At 41.8% G+C, this 12,995-nt stretch overlaps 6 non-coding genes across 6 annotated transcripts; all 6 read right to left on the bottom strand.

The window, feature by feature from the left end:
* Window positions 1-208: 208 nt before the first annotated feature.
* On the bottom strand, window positions 209-280 carry TRNAA-UGC (transfer RNA alanine (anticodon UGC)). Its single transcript has one exon. It is a non-coding gene; the product is annotated as a tRNA-Ala (tRNA).
* A 719-nt stretch (window positions 281-999) lies between these two features.
* Window positions 1,000-1,071, bottom strand: TRNAA-UGC (transfer RNA alanine (anticodon UGC)). Its single transcript has one exon. It is a non-coding gene; the product is annotated as a tRNA-Ala (tRNA).
* A 1,115-nt stretch (window positions 1,072-2,186) lies between these two features.
* TRNAA-UGC (transfer RNA alanine (anticodon UGC)) lies at window positions 2,187-2,258 on the bottom strand. The gene has a single exon. It is a non-coding gene; the product is annotated as a tRNA-Ala (tRNA).
* Window positions 2,259-2,977: 719 nt separating this feature from the next.
* TRNAA-UGC (transfer RNA alanine (anticodon UGC)) lies at window positions 2,978-3,049 on the bottom strand. The gene has a single exon. It is a non-coding gene; the product is annotated as a tRNA-Ala (tRNA).
* Window positions 3,050-3,504: 455 nt separating this feature from the next.
* TRNAA-UGC (transfer RNA alanine (anticodon UGC)) lies at window positions 3,505-3,576 on the bottom strand. Its single transcript has one exon. It is a non-coding gene; the product is annotated as a tRNA-Ala (tRNA).
* A 4,673-nt stretch (window positions 3,577-8,249) lies between these two features.
* On the bottom strand, window positions 8,250-8,321 carry TRNAA-CGC (transfer RNA alanine (anticodon CGC)). Its single transcript has one exon. It is a non-coding gene; the product is annotated as a tRNA-Ala (tRNA).
* Between the last annotated feature and the right edge of the window lie 4,674 nt (window positions 8,322-12,995).

Below are 12,995 nucleotides of genomic sequence, written 5' to 3' on the forward strand. Positions count from 1 at the left end.
ACTGAGCTATATTCACTTCGGATGTACAAGTGGAGATCATTGCAAAATTAAATACTTTTAGACTAAACCTGCGAAATGGATATACCGGGGGTTAAAGCCAGGACTTCTCACATGCGAAGCGAGCGCTCTTCCACTGAGCTATATCCACTTCGGATGTCGTAGTAGAGATCATCGTAAAAATAAGTACTTTAAGACTAAAACCGCGAAATGGAGATACCGCGGGTTGAACCCGGGACTTCTCACATGCAAAGCGAGCGCTCTTCCACTGAGCTATATCCCCTTCGGATGTACAAGTGGAGATCATCGTAAAATTAAATACTTTTAGACTAAAACCGCGAAATGGAGATACCGGGGGTTGAACCAGGGACTTCTCACATGCAAAGCGAGCGCTCTTCCACTGAGCTATATCCACTTCGGATGTACAAGTGGAGATCATCGTAAAATTAAATACTTTTAGACTAAAACCGCGAAATGGAGATACCGGGGGTTGAACCAGGGACTGCTCACATGCGAAGCGAGCGCTATTCCACCGATCTATATCCCCTTCGGATGTACAAGTAGAGAGCATCGATAAAATGAATACTTTTAGACTAAAACCGCGAAATGGAGATACCGGGGGATGAACCCGGGACTTCTCACATGCGAGGCGAGCGCTCTTCCACTGAGCTATATCCACTTCGGATGTTCAAGTGGAGATCATTGCAAAATTAAATACTTTTAGACTAAACCCGCGAAATGGATATACCGGGGGTTAAAGCCGGGACTTCTCACAGGCGAAGCGAGCGCTCTTCCACCGATCTATATCCCTTTCGGATGTACAAGTAGAGATCATCGAAAAATAAATACTTTAAGACTAATACCGCGAAATAGAGATACCGCGGGTTGAACCCGGGACTTCTCACATGCAAAGCTAGCGCTCTTCCACTGAGCTTTATTCACTTCGGATGTACAAGTGGAGATCATCGTAAAATTAAATACTTTTAGACTAAAAACGCGAAATAGAGATACCGGGGGTTGAACCCGGGACTTCTCACAAGCAAAGCGAGCGCTCTTCCACTGAGCTATATCCCCTTCGGCTGGACAAGTGGAGATCATCGTAAAATTAAATACTTTTAGACTAAAACCGCGAAATGGATATACCGGGGGTTAAAGCCGGGACTTCTCACATGCGAAACGAGCGCTCTTCCACCGATCTATATCCCTTTCGGATGTACAAGTAGAGATCATCGAAAAATAAATACTTTTAGACTAATACCGCCAAATAGAGCTACCGCGGGTTGAACCTGGGACTTCTCACATGCAAAGCGAGCGCTCTTCCACTGAGCTATATTCACTTCGGATGTACAAGTGGAGATCATTGCAAAATTAAATACTTTTAGACTAAACCTGCGAAATGGATATACCGGGGGTTAAAGCCAGGACTTCTCACATGCGAAGCGAGCGCTCTTCCACTGAGCTATATCCACTTCGGATGACGAAGTAGAGATCATCGTAAAAATAAGTACTTTTAGACTAAAACCGCGAAATGGAGATACCGCGGGTTGAACCCGGGACTTCTCACATGCAAAGCGAGCGCTCTTCCACTGAGGTATATCCCCTTCGGATGTGCAAGTGGAGATCATCGTAAAATTAAATACTTTTAGACTAAAACCGCGAAATGGAGATACCGGGGGTTGAACCAGGGACTTCTCACATGCAAAGCGAGCGCTCTTCCACTGAGCTATATCCACTTCGGATGTACAAGTGGAGATCATCGTAAAATTAAATACTTTTAGACTAAAACCGCGAAATGGAGATACCGGGGGTTGAACCAGGGACTGCTCACATGCGAAGCGAGCGCTCCTCCACCGATCTATATCCCCTTCGGATGTACAAGTAGAGAGCATCGATAAAATGAATACTTTTAGACTAAAACCGCGAAATGGAGATACCGGGGGATGAACCCGGGACTTCTCACATGCGAAGCGAGCGCTCTTCCACTGAGCTATATCCACTTCGGAGGTACAAGTGGAGATCATTGCAAAATTAAATACTTTTAGACTAAACCCGCGAAATGGATATACCGGGGGTTAAAGCCGGGACTTCTCACAGGCGAAGCGAGCGCTCTTCCACTGAGCTATATCCACTTCGGATGTCGAAGTAGAGATCATCGTAAAAATAAATACTTTTAGACTAAAACCGCGAAATGGAGATACCGCGGGTTGAACCCGGGACTTCTCACATGCAAAGCGAGCGCTCTTCCACTGAGCTATATCCCCTTCGGATGTACAAGTGGAGATCATCGTAAAATTAAATACTTTTAGACTAAAACCGCGAAATGGAGATACCGGGGGTTGAACCAGGGACTTCTCACATGCAAAGCGAGCGCTCTTCCACTGAGCTATATCCACTTCGGAGGTACAAGTGGAGATCATCGTAAAATTAAATACTTTTAGACTAAAACCGCGAAATGGAGATACCGGGGGTTGAACCAGGGACTGCTCACATGCGAAGCGAGCGCTCTTCCACCGATCTATATCCCCTTCGGATGTACAAGTAGAGAGCATCGATAAAATGAATACTTTTAGACTAAAACCGCGAAATGGAGATACCGGGGGATGAACCCGGGACTTCTCACATGCGAAGCGAGCGCTCTTCCACTGAGCTATATCCACTTCGGATGTTCAAGTGGAGATCATTGCAAAATTAAATACTTTTAGACTAAACCCGCGAAATGGATATACCGGGGGTTAAAGCCGGGACTTCTCACAGGCGAAGCGAGCGCTCTTCCACCGATCTATATCCCTTTCGGATGTACAAGTAGAGATCATCGAAAAATAAATACTTTAAGACTAATACCGCGAAATAGAGATACCGCGGGTTGAACCCGGGACTTCTCTCATGCAAAGCTAGCGCTCTTCCACTGAGCTTTATTCACTTCGGATGTACAAGTGGAGATCATCGTAAAATTAAATACTTTTAGACTAAAAACGCGAAATAGAGATACCGGGGGTTGAACCCGGGACTTCTCACAAGCAAAGCGAGCGCTCTTCCACTGAGCTATATCCCCTTCGGCTGGACAAGTGGAGATCATCGTAAAATTAAATACTTTTAGACTAAAACCGCGAAATGGATATACCGGGGGTTAAAGCCGGGACTTCTCACATGCGAAACGAGCGCTCTTCCACCGATCTATATCCCTTTCGGATGTACAAGTAGAGATCATCGAAAAATAAATACTTTTAGACTAATACCGCGAAATAGAGCTACCGCGGGTTGAACCTGGGACTTCTCACATGCAAAGCGAGCGCTCTTCCACTGAGCTATATTCACTTCGGATGTACAAGTGGAGATCATTGCAAAATTAAATACTTTTAGACTAAACCTGCGAAATGGATATACCGGGGGTTAAAGCCAGGACTTCTCACATGCGAAGCGAGCGCTCTTCCACTGAGCTATATCCACTTCGGATGTCGAAGTAGAGATCATCGTAAAAATAAGTACTTTTAGACTAAAACCGCGAAATGGAGATACCGCGGGTTGAACCCGGGACTTCTCACATGCAAAGCGAGCGCTCTTCCACTGAGCTATATCCCCTTCGGATGTGCAAGTGGAGATCATCGTAAAATTAAATACTTTTAGACTAAAACCGCGAAATGGAGATACCGGGGGTTGAACCAGGGACTTCTCACATGCAAAGCGAGCGCTCTTCCACTGAGCTATATCCACTTCGGAGGTACAAGTGGAGATCATTGCAAAATTAAATACTTTTAGACTAAACCCGCGAAATGGATATACCGGGGGTTAAAGCCGGGACTTCTCACAGGCGAAGCGAGCGCTCTTCCACTGAGCTATATCCACTTCGGATGTCGAAGTAGAGATCATCGTAAAAATAAATACTTTTAGACTAAAACCGCGAAATGGAGATACCGCGGGTTGAACCCGGGACTTCTCACATGCAAAGCGAGCGCTCTTCCACTGAGCTATATCCACTTCGGGTGTACAAGTGGAGATCATTGCAAAATTAAATACTTTTAGACTAAACCCGCGAAATGGATATACCGGGGGTTAAAGCCGGGACTTCTCACATGCGAAGCGAGCGCTCTTCCACTGAGCTATATCCACTTCGGATGTACAAGTGGAGATCATTGAAAAATTAAATACTTTTAGACTAAACCCGCGAAATGGATATACCGGGGGTTAAACCCGGGACTTCTCACATGCGAAGCGAGCGCTCTTCCACTGAGCTATATCCACTTCGGATGTACAAGTGGAGATCATCGTAAAATTAAATACTTTTAGACTAAACCCGCGAAATGGATATACCGGGGGTTAAACCCGGGACTTCTCACATGCGAAGCGAGCGCTCTTCCATTGAGCTATATCCACTTCGGATGTCGAAGTAGAGATCATCGTAAAAATAAATACTTTTAGACTAAAACCGCGAAATGGAGATACCGCGGGTTGAACCCGGGACTTCTCACATGCAAAGCGAGCGCTCTTCCACTGAGCTATATCCACTTCGGATGTACAAGTGGAGATCATCGTAAAATTAAATACTTTTAGACTAAAACCGCGAAATGGAGATACCGGGGGTTGAACCCGGGACTTCTCACATGCAAAGCTAGCGCTCTTCCAATGAGCTTTATCCACTTCGGATGTACAATTGGAGATCATCGTAAAATTAAATACTTTTAGACTAAAACCGCGAAATGGAGATACCGGGGGTTGAACCAGGGACTTCTCACATGCAAAGCGAGCGCTCTTCCACTGAGCTATATCCACTTCGGATGTGCAAGTGGAGATCATCGTAAAATTAAATACTTTTAGACTAAAACCGCGAAATGGAGATACCGGGGGTTGAACCAGGGACTGCTCACATGCGAAGCGAGCGCTCCTCCACCGATCTATATCCCCTTCGGATGTACAAGTAGAGAGCATCGATAAAATGAATACTTTTAGACTAAAACCGCGAAATGGAGATACCGGGGGATGAACCCGGGACTTCTCACATGCGAAGCGAGCGCTCTTCCACTGAGCTATATCCACTTCGGAGGTACAAGTGGAGATCATTGCAAAATTAAATACTTTTAGACTAAACCCGCGAAATGGATATACCGGGGGTTAAAGCCGGGACTTCTCACAGGCGAAGCGAGCGCTCTTCCACTGAGCTATATCCACTTCGGATGTCGAAGTAGAGATCATCGTAAAAATAAATACTTTTAGACTAAAACCGCGAAATGGAGATACCGCGGGTTGAACCCGGGACTTCTCACATGCAAAGCGAGCGCTCTTCCACTGAGCTATATCCACTTCGGGTGTACAAGTGGAGATCATTGCAAAATTAAATACTTTTAGACTAAACCCGCGAAATGGATATACCGGGGGTTAAAGCCGGGACTTCTCACAGGCGAAGCGAGCGCTCTTCCACTGAGCTATATCCACTTCGGATGTCGAAGTAGAGATCATCCTAAAAATAAATACTTTTAGACTAAAACCGCGAAATGGAGATACCGCAGGTTGAACCCGGGACTTCTCACATGCAAAGCGAGCGCTCTTCCACTGAGCTATATCCACTTCGAATGTACAAGTGGGGATCATCGTAAAATGAAATACTTTTAGACTAAAACCGCGAAATAGAGATACCGGGGGTTGAACCCAGGACTTCTCACATGCAAAGCTAGCGCTCTTCCACTGAGCTATATCCACTTCGGATGTACAAGTGGAGATCATTGAAAAATTAAATACTTTTAGACTAAACCCGCGAAATGGATATACCGGGGGTTAAACCCGGGACTTCTCACATGCGAAGCGAGCGCTCTTCCACTGAGCTATATCCACTTCGGATGTACAAGTGGAGATCATCGTAAAATTAAATACTTTTAGACTAAACCCGCGAAATGGATATACCGGGGGTTAAACCCGGGACTTCTCACATGCGAAGCGAGCGCTCTTCCATTGAGCTATATCCACTTCGGATGTCGAAGTAGAGATCATCGTAAAAATAAATACTTTTAGACTAAAACCGCGAAATGGAGATACCGCGGGTTGAACCCGGGACTTCTCACATGCAAAGCGAGCGCTCTTCCACTGAGCTATATCCACTTCGGATGTACAAGTGGAGATCATCGTAAAATTAAATACTTTTAGACTAAAACCGCGAAATGGAGATACCGGGGGTTGAACCCGGGACTTCTCACATGCAAAGCTAGCGCTCTTCCAATGAGCTTTATCCACTTCGGATGTACAATTGGAGATCATCGTAAAATTAAATACTTTTAGACTAAAACCGCGAAATAGAGATACCGGGGGTTGAACCCGGGACTTCTCACATGCAAAGCGAGCGCTCTTCCACTGATCTATACCCCTTCGGATGTACAAGTAGAGATCATAGTAAAATTACATACTTTTAGAATAAAACCGCGAAATCGAGATACCGGGGGCTGAACCCGGGACTTCTCACATGCAAAGCGAGCGCTCTTACACTGAGCTATATCCACTTCGGATGTCGAAGTAGAGATAATCGTAAAAATAAATACTTTTAGACTAAAACCGCGAAATGGAGATACCGCGGCTTGAACCCGGGACTTCTCACATGCAAAGCGAGCGCTCTTCCACTGAGCTATATCCACTTCGGATGTACAAGTGGAGATCATCGTAAAATTAAATACTTTTAGACTAAAACCGCGAAATAGAGATACCGGGGGTTGAACCCAGGACTTCTCACATGCAAAGCGAGCGCTCTTCCACTGAGCTATATCCACTTCGGATGTACAAGTGGAGATCATCGAAAATTAAATACTTTTAGACTAAAACCGCGAAATGGAGATACGGGGGGTTGAACCCGGGACTTCTCACATGCACAGCTAGCGCTCTTCCAATGAGCTTTATCCACTTCGGATGTACAAGTGGAGATCATCGTAAAATTAAATACTTTTAGACTAAAACCGCGAAATAGAGATACCGGGGGTTGAACCCGGGACTTCTCACATGCAAAGCGAGCGCTCTTCCACTGAGCTTTATCCACTTCGGATGTACAAGTGGAGATCATTGAAAAATTAAATACTTTTAGACTAAACCCGCGAAATGGATATACCGGGGGTTGAACCAGGGACTTCTCACATGCGAAGCGAGCGCTCTTCCACCGATCTATATCCCCTTCGGATGTACAAGTAGAGAGCATCGATAAAATGAATACTTTTAGACTAAAACCGCGAAATGGAGATACCGGGGGTTGAACCCGGGACTTCTCACATGCGAAGCGAGCGCACTTCCACTGATCTATATCCCCTTCGGATGTACAAGTAGAGATCATAGTAAAATTACATACTTTTAGAATAAAACCGCGAAATCGAGATACCGGGGGTTGAACCCGGGACTTCTCCCATGCAAAGCGAGCGCTCTTCCACTGAGCTATATCCACTTCGGATGTACAGTGGAGATCATCGTAAAATTAAATACTTTTAGACTAAAACCGCGAAATCGAGATACCGGGGGTTGAACCCGGGACTTCTCACATGCAAAGCGAGCGCTCTTCCACTGAGCTATATCCAATTCGGATGTACAAGTGGAGATCATCGAAAAATAAATACTTTTAGACTAAAACCGCGAAAAAGAGATACCGCGGGTTGAACCCGGGCCTTCTCACATGCAAAGCGAGCGCTCTTCCACTGAGCTATATCCACTTCGGATGTACAAGTGGAGATCATCGTAAAATTAAATACTTTTAGACTAAAACCGCGAAATAGAGATACCGGGGGTTGAACCCAGGACTTCTCACATGCAAAGCTTGCGCTCTTCCACTGAGCTATATCCACTTCGGATGTCGAAGTAGAGATCATCGTAAAAATAAATACTTTTAGACTAAAACCGCGAAATGGAGATACCACGGGTTGAACCCGGGACTTCTCACATGCAAAGCGAGCGCTCTTCCACTGAGCTATATCCACTTCGGATGTACAAGTGGAGATCATCGTAAAATTAAATACTTTTAGACTAAACCCGCGAAAAGGATATACCGGGGGTTAAAGCCGGGACTTCTCACATGCGAAGCGAGCGCTCTTCCGCTGAGCTATGTCCCCTTCGGTTGTACAAGTGGAGATCATTGCAAAATTAAATAATTTTAGACTAAACCCGCGAAAAGGATATACCGGGGGTTAAGCCGGGTTCTCACATGCGAAGCGAGTGCTCTTCAACTGAGCTATATCCCATTCGGATGTCCAAGTAGATGTCATCGTAAAAATGAATACTTTTAGACTAAATCCGCGAAATGGAGATACCGGGGGTTGAACCCGGGACTTCTCACATGCGAAGCGAGCGCTCTTCCACTGAGCTATATCCCCTTCGGGTGTACAAGTCGAGATCATCCTCATAGAGTAGCACAGGCTTAGCAATTTTAATTAATATTTTAGTTAAAAATGGTTTATTGTTCGGTTTTTAAATGTAAAAGTCGAACGGAAAAAGATAAGGGGATTTCGTTTTACGCCTTTCCTGGTGTAAATAAGAAATATGGGCCTTATATTGAAGACCTTTCGCGTAAAAGAAGGCAGGCTTGGGTTAACGCCGTTCATTTTGAAGAAAAATTTTCAACTTTTGATCTAATACAGAAATGGCATAGAATATGTAGTCGTCATTTTATTTCAGGTAAGAAATACTAAAATTAAAGAAATGGTACAAGTTTTAAAATTTTTTCATTAATGCAATGTATTTTATTTAGGAAAACCATCAAGTTTGGAAGATGAGACGCATCCTGATTGGGTTCCATCACTTTTCCTGGGATATAGAAGTGTGCAAACTTAAGATCTCCAAAATCTAGACTAGATTTACATAATCGGTATTTAGAGCGTTCTAAGAAGAAGAGAGAATTGGAATCAAAAAGTGAAAATGCGATGTCAATGTCATCATTGGGAAATGATCTCTTTGTTTCTGTGTTAACGGAAGATAGTCAAGATGAGTCTGTGTTAACAGTAGACAGTCTAGATGATTCTGTGATTATGGAAATAAGCATTCTTGAAGACAGTATTGAAGATTCTGGAAGAGCTGAAATTGCTTGTCAATGCGTACCACTTTTTTTAAATGCATCTGTTCAAGCTAATGTTGAAATGGTGGAGGCATCGAGTCAGACAAGCAATAGTACATACAAAACTGCCAAAACTCAAACTGATCTAACCATAGAAGATATAAATTTTTATGAAGACTTCAAAAAATACAGAATGGATGAAGAATTCATTCAATCAAATGAAACGAGGACCGTTTATTATACTTGCCTTCCATCAATTCTGTAGTACCATTTGATTAGATGTACGATGTTCATAGTATATTTTTGCAAATTTTAAATATTTTATTGCACAATTAAGGTGGAAGGAATAAAAAATATCACAAATTAAGTTTTATCACTTTTTTTTACCTGGTCTACCTCTACCTCGTGTTTGGGTTGGTTTTTAGAAGTCTGGACAATACCAATATTTTGTACTTGGAGCCTTTGTAATTTTTAAAGATTGTAATGAAAGTCATTATGAAACTATTTCTATCACAGTTCTCGTTATCACAAGCTATCATTCTCCCCTCTTCCCTTTTACCGCAATAACAATACTTTTTATTGACCAGATTTTTACAATTGTGGCTAGAGAGTTCACTGGAATTTCTCTAATGCCATTACAGAAAACATTTTTTCTAAAATGCTTACAAACCAATTCTAATAATATGCACTTGTAAAAAAATTTTGTACATTTTTGAATTATTTCTTTCCAAAGTTCAGAGTCAGGTAAAATTCTTTCAATTTTGACTTCATTCAGTGTCCAAATGACAAAAATCACAATAACTTCTATCACGGATCATCATTTGGGTTTGTACTTGATAATAGTAAGCGTAACTAGAGGACAGTTTATACTTCTTCGTTTGTTAACAATCCAAGACCGCAGCATTCGCAAGAAATTTTATTATCAGGTGAAGCCCCCATGAATGGGAAATCTGGGTTTATAACCAATCCTGACATAAAACACAGATTTGCAGGAGCATGTTTTGAAATTTCCAAAAATATTCACAAAACATCTCACTTCATGTCATTGTCTTCAAGCAAATTGCTTTTATTTTTAAACCGTTTTCTTCCCTTTTATCATGAGTGACTGCATACTTATACTTTAAGACTTGGGCTCTTTCCACTAACATCTCTTTCTGCCACTTTCTACAAACTCTATATACTCCAAAATTTTCTCCAAAAGGAGAATAAACGTTTGTTCAACAACGTTCAATTCCATGATATAAATGTAATTATAATTTTGCCAGTTAAAACCTAAAAACTACCCTTATGTGATAGGTTTAACCAAGGTTTAACTAGTAAAACTTCCTTACATACAGCCGCCATTTTGATTTTTAATAGGGCCCCTTCCCCCTCTTTGAAGTTCACTTTTTTTCGGCTTTTCGCCCTTACCGCACCCGACTCGATCACGCAAGTTGCACGCACTTGCGTGATCGAGTGGGCTGTGCCCTTACGAACTCTGCCTCTTCAAAGTTCACTTTTAGGCGGCAACTTTCCGAAGCAAGGCTAAAGGTTCGTATTCCTCTATTAAAAACCTGTATTTAATTATATCTATTACTTCAAATTATATTTAGAAGTATTTTATGGGTTAATAAGTTGGTTATTTAAACCAACTTCATACATCGTTTGTGCTCAATTATTTTTTTCTTTCCAATTTTCCTTTTGTTAAAGTTTATGATAAGCCTATTTTTTATTACTCACATTTCATTATTACCTACATCATTGAAATCTGAGTGTTTTGCAAAGGGTTCTTTGTGTACCTTTGCAAATTCAAAGGGTTCTTCTTTGTGTACCTTTGCAAATTCAAGGGTTTCTTTGTGTCCCTTTGTAAATTCAAAGGGTTCTTCTTTGTGTACCTTTGCAAATTCAAGGGTTTCTTTGTGTCCCTTTGCAAATTCAAAGGGTTTCTTTGTGTACCTTTGCAAATTCAAGGGTTTCTTTGTGTACCTTTGCAAATTTAAAGGGTTCTGTGTGTACCTTTGCCAATTCAAAGAGTTCTTAAAAAGTTCCTTGTGAACTGCTGGGTGTAACAAACATATTCGCAAAACCCGTTGCAATATATTATTAAATACATTATCGTGACAGCCATTCTTGACTATTTAAAATGGTTACTCGAGAACAAGCTAAGCGGAAAAAAAATATCCTTCTAATGCGAAAAATTAGAACAGAAGCTAAGTTGAAATTGGAAACTGAGAGGAAAGCTTTGCAAAAGAAGCAAAATAATCAGCTTCACTTTAAAAAGTACTACCTGAAAAACAAGGAGTACTTCAAGGAAAAAAACGCAAATACTCAAGTTGCTCGTAAATCTGGCCTTGGTATTGCGAAAAAAACCAATTGGACTAAACCACGTGGTGGCACTACTAATGTAGGTTCCCAATCAAAAAATAAAAAAAAATATATGAAACCCACTAAACAAGATAAGTTTGGATTTGCGAAAAAGCTTCTCAAAGCGGGAATTTTCAAAACGAAAAACAAAAAAATTATAGCTGAATGCTATAAAAGGTTTCTAGTCAAACGTCTAGCTGAAAGACTGGCGGCGTCAGAGTCTTTCAACGGTGAGACTAAAAAACAACGCACGAAGTCTATCTCTCACAAGCTAAAATGCCAAGTGCTAGCTGGTAGAATATTGCATTTCAAAAGGCAATTATATTCGGCTTACCACGCCCAAGTAACGGGGATTGTTAGTGAATTTAAGGATTTTGTTCAGAAAATCAAAGAAATTGGGTCCATTGATCCTGGTAATTTGGCAGAAGTTGTGGGTGGGAAAAGGCTTCACAGTAGCATGAAAGAGGCCTATTTCCATGAACTACCTATTATCCGATTGGAAATAATGGTAAAATATTGAAAAATGACGATGAGTCACATTACGGCAAAATTTTTCAATTGGATTCTGATGGTCGTGTACGAAAAGTTCTGAGAGACCGTGCTACCAGTTCGACTAAAGAATTGTTTGTTGACGAAATGGGAAATATCGTTGACATGAAAAACAATAACGCAACTGGTAATGTTGAACTAGTTTTACAAGTTAATGAATCGGGAGATGTTACGAATCTTTTTAACATTGTTGAAACTGAAGAGAAGAATCCAAAAGCAAATTTTGTGATCAATGAAGGTGGGTTTATTGAAACCCAAAACAAAACTGTATATTGGGAATGCAGTGATATTTGTAATGTTCGAACTCGAGCCATTGCAAAAGTACTAGCTTTCGTAAACACAGTTGCAAATGCGAATGAAAAATCTTTGACTAAAATTTTTGACTCTGATTTGGACCTTTGCGAATTAAGAAAAGAATTTTGCAAAAAATCAAACGTGTCTATACCACCAGATGGAGACGAAATAGTGGTGAGAATAGTTCCGTTCCTAGGACACACTGCTTACTGCGAAGAGTGCCAAAGTTATTTGCGTGCTTTCGCTGAACTGGCTCCTCACTATTCGGGAATTAGAAATATTTTGAATAATATTTGTCACATCAAAGCGTACTCAACGCGTTAACTAAAATCTCAACTGAAATTGAAAGTGGTGATTACGAGTCTGTGACCAATGTCATGGCGGAATTAAGGAAAACCCTTGCTACACGTGGGAAAAATTTAAATAAGGAACAAAACGATGCTCCTGAAGGAAGCGTTAACGCTCCTCGGCCGAGTCTCGATGAAAGGGAAATCTTGAGTCTTTACGAGAATCAATTCGCTCGGGCAATGCTAAACACCAACGAGTTTCACGACACGCCCTGCGACTGCTGTTTAAGATTATTGAAAAAATCTGATTTAAGAGCAGTAGAAAAATTGGTAAACAGTGCTGTTTTTGAGAACGAGGCCTATCTGATTTTAAGAGCTGGCTGGATAATGAATAATTCGGACGCTAGAGAAGCGGACATGCTTCTATGTCGTTACTGCTCTACGGATTTGGGAAAGGGTAAAGTTCCCATTAGATGTTTTCTGAACAACTTGGTAGTTGACAATCCTCCGCCAGATGTCACCAA

This window comes from Phalangium opilio, unplaced genomic scaffold, assembly GCF_054372755.1.
Source record: "Phalangium opilio isolate 3A_F unplaced genomic scaffold, DU_Popi_V2 ptg000060l_1, whole genome shotgun sequence".
NCBI classification, from domain to species: domain Eukaryota; kingdom Metazoa; phylum Arthropoda; class Arachnida; order Opiliones; family Phalangiidae; genus Phalangium; species Phalangium opilio.